The sequence below is a fragment of the Odontesthes bonariensis genome, chromosome 21, assembly GCF_027942865.1.
Source record: "Odontesthes bonariensis isolate fOdoBon6 chromosome 21, fOdoBon6.hap1, whole genome shotgun sequence".
NCBI lineage: Eukaryota > Metazoa > Chordata > Actinopteri > Atheriniformes > Atherinopsidae > Odontesthes > Odontesthes bonariensis.
The window spans coordinates 25,799,343-25,816,184 of record NC_134526.1 but is presented as its reverse complement, the minus strand read 5'-3'; positions in this window follow the sequence as shown (position 1 = coordinate 25,816,184).

Genomic DNA, 16,842 nt, shown 5'->3' with positions numbered 1-16,842 from the left:
ATCATCCTTAAATGGCTGCCAATTTATCAAAGGCAGCCAGCAGATTCAGTCCAGAGCAGAGAGTCTTATGGGAAAAAGATTCCCAGAGTTTTGTCGTAGGATCTGCAGGTGTTGCAAATACACTGTAGGAGCTATTTGTAAAGTTAGTTTTTGTATTTTGGTTCTAGTTGCAAATTTAATTAGCTAATTATGAGTAACTTTATTTGATTAATTTCAGTGCTTTATTTAGATTAGAATTTTTGCTAATATTTTTTGTTAGTTATTTGTTTAGAATATTTTGGTAATTGGGTCACACTGGGCACCTGAGGCTATTTGTGCAGGTAGGCACCTGGAGTACCAGCATGCACCTAGGTGGGCCAATGGTTTTTTACCAGGGAAAAGGAGAGAGCAGTAGGCATGGTTTTCTTTGTTCTTTTGTTTGTTTTATTGTTTTGAAATAAATCATCAGAAAATGCAAGAATTCCTTTTGGACATTCATCTTCTTTTGCCTGCATTAAACCACATCCCCATGGTGCATCAGTGGTCTTTTGATTTTGTTTGGTTTAAGTTTAATTTGTTTTTTATGGACAAATGGTCACTACATACACATTTGTACAATTTTAAGCAAACCAGATTTAGAAAGATCACGCCCTTTGAAATAATATGCCCTGGACAGACAAACCAAACAGTTGTGTGGCCAATGCTGGCGGGCACGTTTGTTTGACATGTCTGAGTGGTTAGATATATTTAGTACAAACCAAAGTCAGCTTTTTAGAAAAAGAGCCTCATACCGTGTGAGGCAGGGCAAGGAATATGTTATGGTTTGGTGTTGGTTCACTGCCTGAGGATATGGGCAGGTTGTAGTTACTTCATTTCAGTTTGTGACTATTCATAATATCTTTCAAATTCAGCTGCACCAAAACGTCTTTCGTATGGGGATTAAATCAGTGTCCAGTGCATTGTAGAGATCAGGATAATGACAATTTTCCACAAAACGTTTATTCAAAACAAGTGTCCACGTTGTTTTTGTGCTCTTCGTCTTCTTTGTCTGGTATGTTTCTTTACAGAATGGAAATTGATCCTGACAGATGCATATCTGAGGCACTCAGTCTCGGCCCTGCGCATGGGTGTATGCTGAAACCTTGAATAGCCTTAAGAATTCTGGATTATATCAAAAAGTGCTTGAAGAATATGTGTGGTCATCTGTGTGACAGTTGAAGTTAGACCAGTGGTTGACTTTTCAGTCGGCTGATGACCTTAACCACACTAGCAAATGACTTGGAAAGAATTGCAGGGTTATGGAATGACTGATTCAAAGCCCACTTCTAAATGTTGTGGGAGGATTTGAAACAAACAGCTAATGCAATAAAGCCCTAAAACATCGTGCAGCTGAAGGATTTAGCATAAATGAGTAAAGTGGGTAAGACCAGTAGAGTCTTTTGCAGACCTGCTAAAGGGGTCAGTATCATCCTTAGTCAAGGGTATACATACAATTATTAATATTTTTGTTGAAGAAATTATTGTAAAAGCTGCTTCTCCTTAATCTCCTTAATTTGAAGGTACTTTTTCAGATACAGTCAAATGTTTGCTTGCCCACATGCATCAAAAGAGTTAGTTGCGGTATTTATCATACAGGTGACTTACTGTGACCTGTATGATAATTGTATAAAAAGAAAAGTGATGTGAATTAAATTACATGCAAAGTTTAATTACTACAGCAGATCACTTCATCTCACCGGAGGTGGGAGGGCTGTTCTCATCAAGTTGTAAGACAGGGCGAAAGCCAGGCCACAGCAGGACAGTGTAGAAATCTGCAGGCCGGCTGAGTGTTTGGGTCAGTGCCATCCCTGTTGGTTCTATTAAAACCAAGCATCGAGCCCGGTTTAAGTAGAATTTTCATTCAACCTTGAGGGCAATTGCTGGAAGGAGAAAAGTGGCTGGCTTGCAGCCCAAGACAAAGAGTAGTCCTGCAGTGGACGTATACTCAGCTAGGCAAGATACTATAGAAAATTAAAGAGGGTTTGGCAGATGAGTCATGGTATGAACCTTTTGCTTATGGTGAGGTGAGGTAGTAGAACACCTTTCAGGAGAAGGAGAACAGAATGCAGTAAAGTGAGTAAGCAGGCTGCAGAGTGTGCCTTACATCACTGGAGAAAACTATGGCAGGTGTACAGTAAATGTGGGGGTTGCTGCTTCTAATAAATAAAGACCCTTGGGAAAAAAGCTCTGCAAAAAGAAAGAAAGTCTACCCGGATCACAGCCTGCTTTAAGGCATATTGAAGTTACTCTGTCTGTATTTTTTCTGAAAACTGAAAGTGAACGTAAAATAAGTTCATGTGGACACAATGAGTCTGATATTTTGGTTTCTTCCTGTAAGCTGTTTATTTTTAGCGTTGTTAAAACAAAAGTCTCTCTGTCTCATGAAGACTGCTGCAGCTATGGTGATTCGTAAATTAATCCTCAGGAATATGCTTAATTTTTTCGAAAAGTAAGGACAAAGGCTAGCTTTAGCACCAACAACTAGCTAGTTATTCTTATCTAATTTAATTCCTGAATTCCTTTGCAATGTTAAAGTTTTCTGTATGCCATAATGTACAGGTGACTCTTTGTTTATGCAGAGTTTTGAAAGAAAAAGTTAATCTGATTTAATGTGAGTTGCAAACATTAGCAAGAGAGCTAACTAGCATACTTCCTTCTCAGTAGCCTACTCATTCATGACTTCCAGTCGCAGTATTCGACATACTTGTTGCTAAAGCTTTGGGTTGTGTGTTCTCATTGCATTGCGTACAACTATAAAGCATTTTGTTTTCCATTTAGCATGTTTTTATTTGGATTTAAACGTTTTTGCTTGTCATTTCACACCTTTAAAAATCAAAGGCCACATCATGCCCTCACAGTATATCTCACAAAAGGCTTAGTAATGACACGCAGCACAACTTGACGTGTTAACAATTTGCTAATTCATGAATCCAGTTATTTGTGTATAGTGCCTTTCGACAAAGCAGTTGATAATGTAAAAGACAAGATGTTAATAAAAGAATTTGAGAAATACAACATAGATGAAGTTTTAAAAGAAGATTTTTGAACTATAACCGTGGAGTCATTGTAAAAATCCTGCATGTGACCCTTTACCTGTGAAGCTTATATACTTGGGTGTTCAGTTCTGCGTCTTTTAAATAATTTAAAAGAGTCTCGTAAAAAGTATTCTCTTCAGCGCAAATGGACAACAGTCAAAGCAGAGCTGACACAATTTTTGGTTGTTTCTTTTAATTTTTTTTTTCTTTTATGAAGCAGTCACAGTCAAGAGACAGGGAAATGCACTCACAGGAAATGGCAACAGCTCTGCCCTGAGGTCGTGGGCATTCGCTGCCTTGATTGGAGCTTTTCTAAGATAAAATAAAATAAAATAAAACCATGAGGCCCTGACAAAAAGCATCAAAGGATAATTATCTGAAAGCACGTAGAAGAAAAAGTGGAAAAAGATAAATGATAAAGATTTACAGAGAACTACATTTGACATGGATGAATATACTGAATAATGAGGATATACTAAGCCATCTGTTCCAGGCACAAAAGAGCAACGGAATGTCTGAGAAGAGGGAATACTTAAATGCCCACAGTATTTGAACAAATTAGCTGTATTTATGCAGCATGAACATTCATATATTTACTCCACGTTTTCTGCGTGAGTACATGTACAAAGAAGCATATGCGTGTTCGTCTGTGTAAGAGTATAATGCAAATTGGATTCATAGTCTTGGCTATTAATGCAGCGTTCGTCCTCTGGTCTGCATTTTATGAGGAGAGTTTGGAGCGGTACTCTTAAAAAACAATTATGGAACAAAAATTTGTTGTAATCCCAAGAAAACACTTGGCAGAGTAAATCATTATGCCACCGTCTTCAGTCAATTACAATAATTATTAACCTCCCTTGAGCCCTCTGAGCTATGTTTGAACTTACCAAGGCTCAAAATGTTTCATTATCTCAGGAGGAGACTAATTAGTACTTCGTTGCAGGTAGTGAGTCAATAATGGCTATTATTCAAACAAATAAACATACAATTTAAATTTGTCTTAAGTTTAATTATTGAGTTTCAGCCATGGGAGAGAGTCAAGATGTAAGTCCTCCAGAACTTAGGGATTAGGAAAACCCTTCATAAGATTTTCAACTCCCCACACATAGCAATACATTTCGCATCATTTTACGATTGTTTTGACTTTGTCAAGATCTTGTTACTCTATTTATGACTGCCTGAAGCTCGCGACTCGCATGTACTATATATATGCATTCAAGCTTTCAATTCCTTGAATGCCGCTGGGTTTAAAACATGCAGACTGAAAATGGTACACAAAAAAAGTTATCTTTTTAATTTCAAATGAAGTAAGTCTGATATGTTTATCTACAGAAATAATTTAATGTTATGACTGTAATTTCTATTCACTGAATTGAAATGATCATATTTTTCCTTTATGAGGACCACTACCACATTATTGATCATTTTTACTCAGTTCCTCAAACAAGTGCACGTCTATAAAATGAAAGGCTACAGGGTGATTATGAGTTGACCGCAGTTTTTCATAATTTGAATTTGTTGTTATGCTGATAATGAACACAAGATGGCAGACTTGATGTAATCCTCCAATGAGAGCATACAGAGGGCCCAGCGAAGGGAAGCTTTCCCTGTCATTCAGTAGCTGTTACATCAGCGCTGTACTATAAAGAACAGCCTGCGTTTATAAGAAAGTAGAGAGGACAGAGCGAGCAAAAAGTCCTAAAGCTTAAAATCCCGCTGGACAGAACCCGTCTCCCGCAAAGGCTGATTTGAACATTTAGATTTGTGCCACATTACATAATTTTGGTGCTTCTAATGTAAAGCAGTTGGACTCAAATGGGTAGCAGAACAGCCTGTGCCAGGTCCCAGTATGTGTGTGGGGGTGTGTGTGGAGGCGTCGAAAAGGGAGGGGGGGAGAAGGGTGCCATAAGTTTGTGTGGTGCCATGTGCAATCTATTCCATTCCACACCCACACAACTAAACTTAACTACTGTACGAATAACAAAATGCCAGAGAAAAGCTTTTCGAGAGTAAACCAAATGTGTGGAAACGCAAACAAACATCATATGCATCTGTCACTCTTTACCTGTACTGGCAGCTATTGTCAGTACGAGTTAACCCCACTTGTCCTCCATCCCAGGATGTTTGACGAGCATCAAACAAGTAGAGCTGGTCTTTCTTCTTCTTGACATGTGCACAGCTGGGGCCCTCTGTGTTATGACTCCTGCTGCCACATCTGGTGTGTGTGTGTGTGTGTCTGTGTCTTTATGGGTGTGCGTTGGATGAATCCTGCCACATCTGGGAGGCGTTCCAGCTGCCTCGCTCTTCACACGTCTGGACAGCGTCGTGCAGACACCGAGCTGTCACTCTGGGTTACCTGAAGCCCACCTCACGGTTAGAGGCGAGACACTGGTTACATGTGCATCCTCACCGCCACATCTGCTCTGTGTGTCTGTACGTGTGAAACTGGGTTTGCTTGTCGGAGCGTGTGCGCATTCATGTTTGCGTGCAAGTGAGAATCCGTGTGTCTGCGGTTGTGTGGGGTGTATGTGTGACACTGGGTACATGTATATCCTCGGGGCTGAGGCTCCAGTCTTCACACCTCTCAGTTAAAAACACTCAGAAAGACACACCAAAGCTGTGGGCAGATGCTGTATATGGGTCAAAGACTCTCTTTCAGAAAAGAGATTTTAGATGACCCCGTAAAACTGTAGGAAAGTTGTACAGTTCAGATAACAAATACATTGAAGACCTACTAATGTAAATATGTACCATGAACATATAATTGCATAAATTAAAGTAGTCCTGCATAATGTGAGCAGGATTATATGTGAACCAACTGTAGCCACTTGGACAATACAGGAAGTCTTCAGCCACCGTTAATTTGTTCCAGTAAAATGAGAGGTTTTTGCAACATGTATTTACATAAATAGAAACAAAGTTTCTACAATTCAGTATTATTACATTTACTCTCCAACACAGCCTGAACCCTCTTAGACAAGCTTTCTGTCATTTCTTTAAGGAGTCTTCAGGAATAGTTGGGGAGGATTCATCCCTCCATAAGACCTGTTGCCACTGATTTTCAGTCCACTTCTTTTGTCATTTGGCATCCCTCAGCCTTTTCTCCTTGTTTCCCTTCCTTAAGAATGGCTTCTTGACAGCCACCCTTCCATGGAGACCATTTCTGATGAGGCTTCAGTGAACAGTAGACGGATCAACTGAAGGTCCAGATGCATCTCTGAGGTCTGTGCTGGATTTTTTTCATCATTTTTCAAGGACATCCCTGTCTGATACTGTTCATCTTCTGTAGATATATATATTTTTAAGGTCTGTCACTTCTTCTTTTGTCCTCCACTTGTCCAGTTTTCAACATCAATTTTTAAGGACACACTGCACACCATGCTGAGATTTGCCAGGTTTTCAGCTAATAGCTCTTTGGAAATCATCTTGTTGGTCCAATGAAACAATTTTATGTTTGTCAAACTGTGTTATCTTTGTCATTTGTTTTGTGGAGGGAACTAAAGAAATGGGAAAAAATCTATCTTTCTATCTATCTATGTATATATACTTTATATATATATATAAACTGGTTCAGAGTTTAGAGGCCGAGTGAACACCTTAGATTATTCCAAGTGTTCTTTTAGGCCTTCCCAAACAGTTATAGTGAGGTCCAGTGCTGTCCTGGGTGAGGCTGCTACTGGAGGGGGGGATTGTTGCCACATGAGGAATGTGACAATTCAGCAAAAATGCTTAGGTAAGTGGCAAATATCAAAGTAGCATCCATGTGGATACCAGGATGCAGGTTTTCCCCGCAGAACAAGATGGGCAGTCATCTTTCTCATCAATGGTCATAATGTTATGGCTGTCGGTGTAGGTTTATATTTTCTTCTATGGTAAAGGATGCTATTTTGGCTGAAGGAAGACCAAAATCTCAGTTTTTAAAAAAAAATCCAGATTAATACATTTCTGTCTTCCTTCAGTAAACAAAGATTTAATAGCAACATCGAAAAGCTATTTTCACGTGTCATGAATATATTATAAATGTGCCGAGGAGTCCACATTCAGCCAAAATGTTCCTTTGACCAACTTTCATTAAGTTCTTTAACCTTCATAAGGCACAAGGGAACTTCCTTTTACAAAATTCATCTACTTGGAACAACCTTGCAGACAGCACTTCATCACTGCCCTGGTAGTCATATGAGATATTTGCTGTAATTTTACTACAGAGATCGAAACATAACATTTGTTGTGAGTTACACAGCCATGCAAGCCCATAGTCATTAGCTTAACTTGCTAATATGCTTGTTTTGATGTCAAGAATCGCTTGCTTCCCTAGAAATATTCGATCATTTAATTAGTTTCAAGTGTTGTTTTATGTTCTTGCTTTCGTTTTTTTTTGTGTTTTTTTTTTTAGCACAAACTGAACTGAACTCCTTTGTTTCTCTTTTTAGGTTGGAACGCAGATGAGCTGCAATGACTGATGGGCAATCTTGCTATTTAACCTACTGTGAAGTGATGAGCTGTTCTTCAGTTCTTCCCTGCACAGTTCACAGTTCTCTCTAACTTAGTTTTACTGCTCCCTGTGATTTTGAATCTTATTTAACACGGCTGAATACCCAGCGTGGTCCATTTCACAGGGAACCACTGGGTGATTGGATCACACCCATCGAGTGGAAACGTCTTTTACAATCATGCTCAACTACATGAGACAAATATTGCAATATCATAACTGCAGATTTGGATGCTTATTAGAGCTCAAACTTTTATCCCGTTGTATTTGATGTTTTTATCACCAATTATTGGTTAATTTACTAAATACAATGAGTGGAAATGTTTGCTGCTTGATATTCTTTGTCTGAGGAAGTAAAGCCCTGACTGTTGTTGTTTATACATCTGTGACATCTTTGTCTCTGATGCTCTCCATTTTAAAAGCCATCACTTGTGAGCATGCCTGGATGAGTACAGTAAAAAGCCCTTGTAGTGAGTTGTACTTTACCACACTATTGTTTGCTGTGCCTGCCAGTGCATCTCTTTGTCTATCTGTGCGGAGTGCTGCCAGTTCTGTACCTCTAGATCAGTGCAACATGCATCTCTCCCGAAGCACTCCACCACTGAAGAATCTCCACTCTAATTAACTGAGATTACAGCAATTAGCAGACCATTAATCACACCCTTATTAGTTTAGCCAGGCAGAGAGAGTGGAAGAGTGAAGAGAGGGATGGAAAGACGAAAAGTGCAATGGGATGGGAAACAGAGGAGGAGGAAGGACAGAATGGGGAGGAGAGAGGTTCTCCTCTTGGCTATGGAGTCGCTTGTGATTTCACGCTGCCTTCTGTGTAGCTTCAGGAGCAAAACAATGTTTCCCTGTTTAATAAGTGTCTACTGTATTATGTAGGAGGCTTGTATTTGTGCTTAAATGTGTGTAAGGTGTTGAACAACAGTCACGAAGCCGACACGCACTCACACTTGCATGCAGACATGCCGTCATGCCGTTTCAAACACACCCTGTGCAGATTTTACATGCGAGAGGAGAAGTGCAGATTTAAAGTGTAATGTGTTGAGTCTTGAAGACAACTGTTTGTGTGTGTGTTGTGGTGGTGGGTGGCAGAGTGTGAGTTTGGGTTGGCACAAGCGCTGGTATGTTAAAGCACTGACGGCGTGTTCATGTGTGTCTGAATCTGTGGTGTTACAGTATCAGTAAGAGTGCGTTTGTGTGTGTGTGAGCCAGAGGGAAGAGGTTGTGTGTGTTAAGGAAGGAGTGAGAGCGAAGCGGCTTCAGAGGATGAATGTCTCAGTGCGCTCACATCTGATACCATCCTCTATCCACTGTTCTCCCCGTCTCTCCTTTTCTCCCCTCTGCCTCCCCACCCTCACCCCCACCCCCAACACGCCTCCCCTCGTCAGCGAGCGGGGTCAAATGTTATTCCCTCCTCGTTGTCACGGTTGCCAATCACCTCACATTCTGTAGCAACTGTTTCCAAGGCAACGGAGAGATCCGGTTGCCAGGCACCGAGAGCAATGCATGTGATTGTTACTTATTTATTTAATTCTATCTTTATCTATTTGTTCATTCTAAATGCGTCGGCACTTGCATTCACGTGCGCACCCTCCATGCACCACCAACACACACATCTGCAAGCACACTGTTCCTCACACACTCTATTGCTCCCACATCCACACCTACATGAACTGTTTCCATTTTGTTTGAGCACACACACACACGCACGCCACACATGACCGGCACGCTAACTAACTAACCCATCTGCATTTACCACAGGTGTGAAACGTGCGCAGTAGATGACAAACAGTGATTATCATAGCAATAAGGATCCTAATCTGAGCTCTGCTCTCCTCCTGGCCTTCTGTTCCCTCCTCTCATCTGCCACATCTCATCTCATAGGAGCTGCACAATGATAAAGACAGGCCCTAATGAGAGGGCTCTTATTGCACTGCGATTCCCTCCCTCTGTCCCTGCATCCCTTGCTCTTCTTTCCTCTATTTCACATCCATCCCTTTTTTTATCTACAACATCTCCTCCGTCTCTTTCCATCCTTCCAGCCTTGAGTTGCCCGCAGCCACTCCTGCACACACCGGGCCTTTTGTTTGTCTGGATAAATAGTACAGAGTAATTGTAATGGAGTGACCCATCGAGGAGGAAATTACCACTATCACTGAGTGGCCAAATCCCACAACATGCTTATTCATTCAGTATCTATTGTCTCTGTTAACTTTATGGCTGTGGTTATTAGAGACAGATGTATAGGGGAGCAGGATGAGAAGGAAAAGGGACGTTGGCTATGATAACAAGAAGGAGCTTAAGCGGACCAGGGTTCACTGCATTCCTGAGGACAGGCAGCTTTTTGGAGGATAGAAGCAATACTGTAGATTTGTTAGCTCTATTGGAAGTTAGGAATAAAGAAATATGGGTGATTTGAGTGCTGGCTGTGAAGGCAGTGATCCTGATAATACATCACTTTAGATGTGCATTGTAGGCAGTTGAGTTAAAGCAGAAGCAGATCTGAAATATATGAGATAGCATCATGGGTATATGGATTGTAATAATGCTCTGTTGGTCAGTTTTCCAATAATTTGGTGCTTATCTCTGCAGTGTTGTATCAGTCCTGGGGAACAGTCTGGCTGCAGTGCCTTATCATTCTTGCACAGGGGAAAAGAACACAAGCCACAAGCACTGAGCCCCAAAGTGCTCTTGCAAAAAGTGTTGAAGGGGAGACATGTTTTGGTAGAAACAGTTAGAAAACACATGGTAGACCAAAAGTGTTGGAAACTTATTCTTTGTAGGTCTTCACAGATCTTCGTTAGCTAGGTTTCCATTCATTTGCAAAGCAAATCTGAAGTATTCTTATGAGGATGGCAGGATAGGTCATGTTGCTAATGGTTGTAACTCAGTAGAAGAAGTAGTTGTTCTAACAGGAAACAAACTGCACGGAGGAAAAGACTATAGTGGACATCTACATGGGGAAAATGGATAGAGCTATTTTTCAGGAATCATTTTCATCTCTGGGAATATCTGGGATGTTATATAACATCTGGCAAGATGTCAGTCAGTCGTGCGTGTTTATGTTTTGCCAACACAGACCAGAAATACCTGGTGAGTTACATCATTTCAGTCTTTGTAAGGTCTGACACAATTCACAAAATTGCTTCCATTCCGCCTTATGTGTACCAATTCTTCTTTTAAATGGACAAAAAACACCTAAAATAGGTGTATAACCCCTTTTTGCGCATGAGTGGACAATTTTTTTTCTTTCTATTCTTACAGTTTTCATTCACCATTGACATCTTCTAAATGTGAGTCGTAAAATGGCAATGGAAACCAAAAAGAATCAGGCGGTCCTACCTGGCTGCCCAACGTGAGTCTTCATGAAAACTTGCCCTTTTTTCCACCATGTATAGGTTACTTTCTACAGATAGAAGAAGGTAGAGAGAAGGCTTACTCTAGCAATTGACAAGAGCTACTGTGGCACAGACTGAAATTTAGCCAATATCTGATGGATGGAGATTCAAAGAAAAAAAACAAAACATTATCTCAATAGGGTGATGAATCTCACTGACTTTGAGATGCTTGTGGTATTTTCCCTTCTTGTGCCACAAGCAGCAGCTCAAAACTTTTACCTTTCAAGTAATAAAGAAAAAAAAATTAAAGTATAATTAAGTATAATAACCAACATTTCCACCCATTTTGCACCTTGTGGAGGAATATTTGATGATGTCCTAACATCTCCCTCAGTGGCTTTGTGTACTTGCACAGCAGTATAGTAACCACTGATCTTATTCTACATAAGATAGTATCCCAATTACGGCATTTATGTACGCATGTGTTAAAGACCACAGTTTGATTAATGAATCACACCCACCTTATCCAAATCAACATCCTGTTTCCATATCCTTCAAAACACAGAGCATTATTCTCATCGGCTTTCTCTCAAGCCCCAAAGTGCATCTTCTTTTCAGCCACAGCCTTGATGTTTTGCGCTGAACTCTGTTGTTGCCAGATCTTGTGACAGAAACAAGCAACCCGATCTATGGAAAACAAAGCCCAAACAAAAACTACTGGGATCGTAAAAAAGAAAAAAGCCAGCCCAAAATGGTTTATATTAAGCGGAATATTTTTACATGCATGGAATTTTTTTTTATATCAACCTGTTTAAGTCCTTATTGTCAGTAAGACACTGCCGTGCAAGTTTCTGATCATGTTTGACTGAATAAGGCTATATTCGGGGTAAGCGATAACTGAATGAAGTTATGCAGAATGTGTTGATCTTTGTCACCTCATGTAGACATGTATACACTTAAATCGCAATATAATATCCTCCCAGAGTTGATATATGAGCTTGTGACACACATGGCCATTTTACAATGTAAGTTTCAGGCTCCAGAGTTGCAAATTCCGTCTGTTTAAAAAAAATAAAAATAATGTTTTTAAAGACATCAACAATTGATTTGGGTTTGTTTTCATAGATAGAGTTGCTCATTTCTGTCACAAGATCTGGCAACACAAGAGTTCGGTGAAGAACTGGAAAGCTGCTATAAAATGACTTGGGTGCTTTTTTGGTCTATTGCTACGAAATTTGATATTTAAGGCTAAATTGGAATAAAAAAAAATTGGCTAAAAAACCCCCACAAAAACTCATGAAAAAATTAATCATGTGCATTATATACATTATATACAATATTATGTATTTTTTTATGTCTACGGAAGACGGTCAAGTGATGCCAATAAAGTGTTGTGTCTGTTAATGAGTGATAAGACTGTTAGTACTTTTATCCATTCTTTATTTCCTATAAGATGCCTAACATGCCAAAATATCATTCAAATGTACAATGTGGTGAGTGAAATTCATTAGGACAAAGAAATCTTAATGTGACAGGTTGGACATTTTTCCATTCCCAATGGAATAAACCACGAATGTTTATCAGGAGTGCTGAAATACACGTTAAAGGTTGTTTAATCCACTAGTCTTTTCAACTCTGTAAATGGCAATTTTAGAAGCCTTTGTATTAGAGGTTAAGGTGCTCATGTTACTTCATCCAGCTCTGTGGGTACATTCCCGGTATTAATCAGATATCATAGAAAAACCAAACTAGTGAAGCAGGTAATCAGTGTAGGCAGGGAAATCAATTGGATCTTTAATTGCTGTGTGGAAGAAGAGACAGAAAAATTGCTCTCACACACATGCACAGATTAACACGCACTGACACACACACGCATGCCCAGTGACAGAGAGACAGTGGTGCTGATGTGAGTGGAGTCTCTGGGGAGTGGCGTGGAGAATCCTCTTGGCTGGGAATTTCCAGGGTTTAGCACACAGACACAGTTTCTGTCAAAGGGCCCTTTACATGGATGAGCCCCAGCATCACATTCGCCCCACTGTGAAATAGAGGGATTTGAATAATCTTATTACAACCTATTACAATAACACTAATATGATCCAATGCCCCGCAAACTATATTGGAATGGGGAAAATCTGACAATTTGACCACCCCACACGGCGCCAGAGCCAAAGGCAAGTAAATCACAAAAAACGACTCACAAATAGTTTTGCATTTAAATAACATTAAAGCTCTGAAAACATGACTAGATTAGTTATCTGACTCAGAAGTGTATGACAGTTTTCAGGTCTTTTAGTTAATGGAGCAACACTGGTGTAGATAGGCAGAAATCACAGGCAGGGCGAAGGGGATCCAGATCCCCCTTCCTGGAAAAAAGACAATTATCCCCTCCTCAAAATCTCATTGTGATCTGTATAACTTTATAATTTCATATGATCTTATAATATAGAATGCATTAAAAATGTTTCTTTTAATAATTACAGATGTAAGACAACAAAAAACGGAGCACGAGAGCCCGACAGGCTCAGAAGTAGGATGCTGAAAATCATTTATTACGTCATTTTTTTCATTTGAAATGGGGTTGTGTGAAACACTTCTGAGTTGTCAGTGTCTTACCTGCAGCAGACAGCGGTCAAAGTGTGGAGAATCAGGAGTTTTCCCTGATGAGCAAGCGAAAGCCAAAAAGCTACTCAGAGCAGGGCCAAAAAAGCCGGCCTTTTTATGAACAAGTTTTAAAACAAGTCAAATTCAGCGCGGTTTGAGCAATACTGTGGATATTTACACTGTGTCGCTTCTGCATCAGACAGAGTGAGTCCGAATAACCTGCTACATACGGCCACATTGTGTTGCTCTTGAACACGCCCGGGGCACCGAGTTGCTACACAGAAGCTCTGTGCTGGAGGGAGTGTAAACAGCCGTTTGATGCCGAAGTGAAGCGGCGTAAATCTCCACAATATAGCATTTGCTTAAATCACTATTTATTTAGGTTTGAGTAATATTAGATAGTGAAAAATTTGCTCTCCTGGTGGGCCCGTTCTGAGTAGCTTCAGTTCACCTGTCAGGAAAGCTTCTGAGTCTCTCAACCGCTGTCCACTGCAGGTAAGACACTGACTACTCTTAAGGATTTAACACAATGAAAAAAAGAGACCATCAGTAGACATATAGTTCACTTAACAGGAGAAAAATATGCTAAAATGATCTGAAGGTAATGTTTTACTAGATCAAGAATAAAAAGATTTCATATTTCAACTGGCTTTTCTGGGAAATTGTTAAGAAAACAGAAGTCAGGCTCTATTAATCTCATCCGTGTTATCAGTGTGGGAATCGAATTTCTGTTGTTTCCTTTGATTTATCCCAGTTAGAGTTCAGACAGTCTGAGTTCCCACGGCCAGCAAATGTAGCACTGGCACAGTGTCTCCCTGTTTATCAGAGGCGCCCGAGAACTTGTGAATATCCACTTTGCAAAGGTTTATGGACAGCAAAGGATGTATCAGACGTTACATTACTCTGCTCAGTGGAATAAAATAGCAGCTGCGTCTCCCACATGTCTGTTGTGGAGATCCACGATAAAAGCCAATCGTAACCCGCTCATTGTAAATCTAAATTTATACAGTTTGGCTTGTTACATATTCTGTTTCATTCTTACATAGGATACTTCAAGGAATAAAAAAAGAAAAAGTAAGGGTTTCTTCTCAAAATTACTGAGTTTAGAGCTGAACCAGTGTTTCAGAGTGTTCTTTTTTTCTTTTTCACACTGCTCATGCTCTGAGTGACGTTTTCCACCAATATTATGATGGAGCAGCATTGTGAAATAAACCAAAAGTCTGATCTGATGAGTGCATAAAAGTCTCAAAAGTAAACGTACATCAACACAGCAGACTGAGGCCATGTCGATTTATTTGATTTTAACTTTATTATTTTCTATGCACGTCACAGTAGATTACTAATGCGGTGTGATGGTACGTCAACCCTGTTAATACAAGCAAATGATATATGCATCTATTTGTCGAACTTCGTAAAAATGTGTCATTTCATTTCATTTGTAATTCAACATGAGCAATAGATCATCCCAATGTCTGAGTGTGCGCTTTTTTCCCAGCAACACCAGTAACTGTAACTAAATGGTTCGAACATGACCCAAGTTAAGAAAAATGTAGTTTATTAAAAGTGAAATTCATAAGATTGTGTAAAAGGCTTTTGAACATGAAAACATCTTAGATTTACCTTTCAAAAGTAAACAAATTAATTTCTGTCACCTCACCCTCGCAAATTTGTTTCAAAGATTCAGTTGTAGACTTGAATTTCCTGACGACAAGCGCTGTTGTTTTTTCCCGATTTTAGAAGCTTGTTGTATATCTTCTATGAAAATCTTGGCACAATAGTAAAATATTTCACTCTGAAATGGAGTGAAAGGCTCCAGATTTTGAGCAAATGTTCTAGTAAATGTTGCTTTCCACCACTGGAGTCTAACAGGCTTCTCTCACTGATATTGTATTTGCCTGCTGCTCCCTGTTTGTCCCTCTTATTGTTTCTCTGTCTGCTTCTCCTGCCCGCCCCTCCTCCAGGCAGCTTGGAGAACAGCTGAGAGTAGACTGAGATTTATCTCCGACTTTCTTAATGTGCTCCTGCCCGTTCCCCTACCTGCCCGCCAGCCTGGTTGCCCGCCCGTCTACCCGCCAGCCTGTCTGGATATTGGATTTGCTCTTTCACTGTGACCTTATACGCAGCGAGCCACAGTAGCTCCTGCGACTGCTGGCCCTTCTGTCCTGTCGTGCAGAGTCATGTCTTCCTGCCGTCGGGGGCCCAGCCTCCCTCCCACCATAGCCTCAGCACACACCCCAGCACCGCTCCGCCATGTGCACTTATTGGATTCCCCTCTTCACTCGCACTCTGATAAGGGCATCTGTCAAGCGGATGAACAATCAGAGCTAAAAAGGTGTGTGATGCACGCTTGGAAGGATCTTACTTCCTGCAGAGGCCGAGACGATGCTGGGTGGAGGTACAGGGGTGATTGGAGGGCCACAAGCGGGACTTTTGGAGGAGGATTAACATCAGCCCAGCTGCTCTTCACATCAGGAGGAGAAACGTTTGCTGCCGGTGATGACGATGGCTTCCGCTCAGCTACGCGTATTCTCAAGCAATAACATCGACATCTGTATTATCAACCCAAGAATACCCGTGGTCGAGACGGGAGCAAACGGTCACGCCACCTCACTCCCCTCCACCGTCTCTCCTCTCTCCCGCTCTCTCGCCTCCCATCCCCCTCGTTCTGCGTTCGACGCTGTGCAGCAGGAGAGAGCTGGAGGGAAGGGTGGGGATTTCATAAGCTGCTGAAACTGGCCAGGTTCTGCGAGAGAAAACAGAGAGAGCGCAATTCTTACGGGACTGATTCATCAATTAATTAGGGCCGAAATCCCCATTTGAACCGATGCGTCTGCAGATGATTTGTTTTCATTAATCATTTAATCATAAAACGTCAAAGAACAAAAAAAAAAAAACGGTGACAAAATGCCAAAGACTGCAACTTCCCAGAGTTGACATTTAAAAAAGAAAAAAAGCCTTGTTTTGTCTCACCAACACTCCCAAAGATTATCAGCTCACATTTCATTTCGCACAACAGCAAAAAAAAGAAGAAAAAAAGCTAATTATTACATTTTAGAACTAGAAATTAGTTGAATGATTCGATAAAAATCGAGGAGGAAAACAAATTTGTACTGCTTGATTATTTGACAAATCATTCTACCTTAAAACCAATCCAGTGCCATTGAAAATCCCTCATCTCTGTCTGCAGAGGCCATGCAGATATATAAAGGTTGCATTTGGTCCAGATTCTAAGGGTTTAATTAGGCTCTAACGTAATTGGTGTTTATATCTCATGCGTTTTCATGGTGTCAGCTACAATGCGACAATAAAACTACTGTTTCCTGTAACTACTCTCCACTCGCTACTTCTTCTGCAA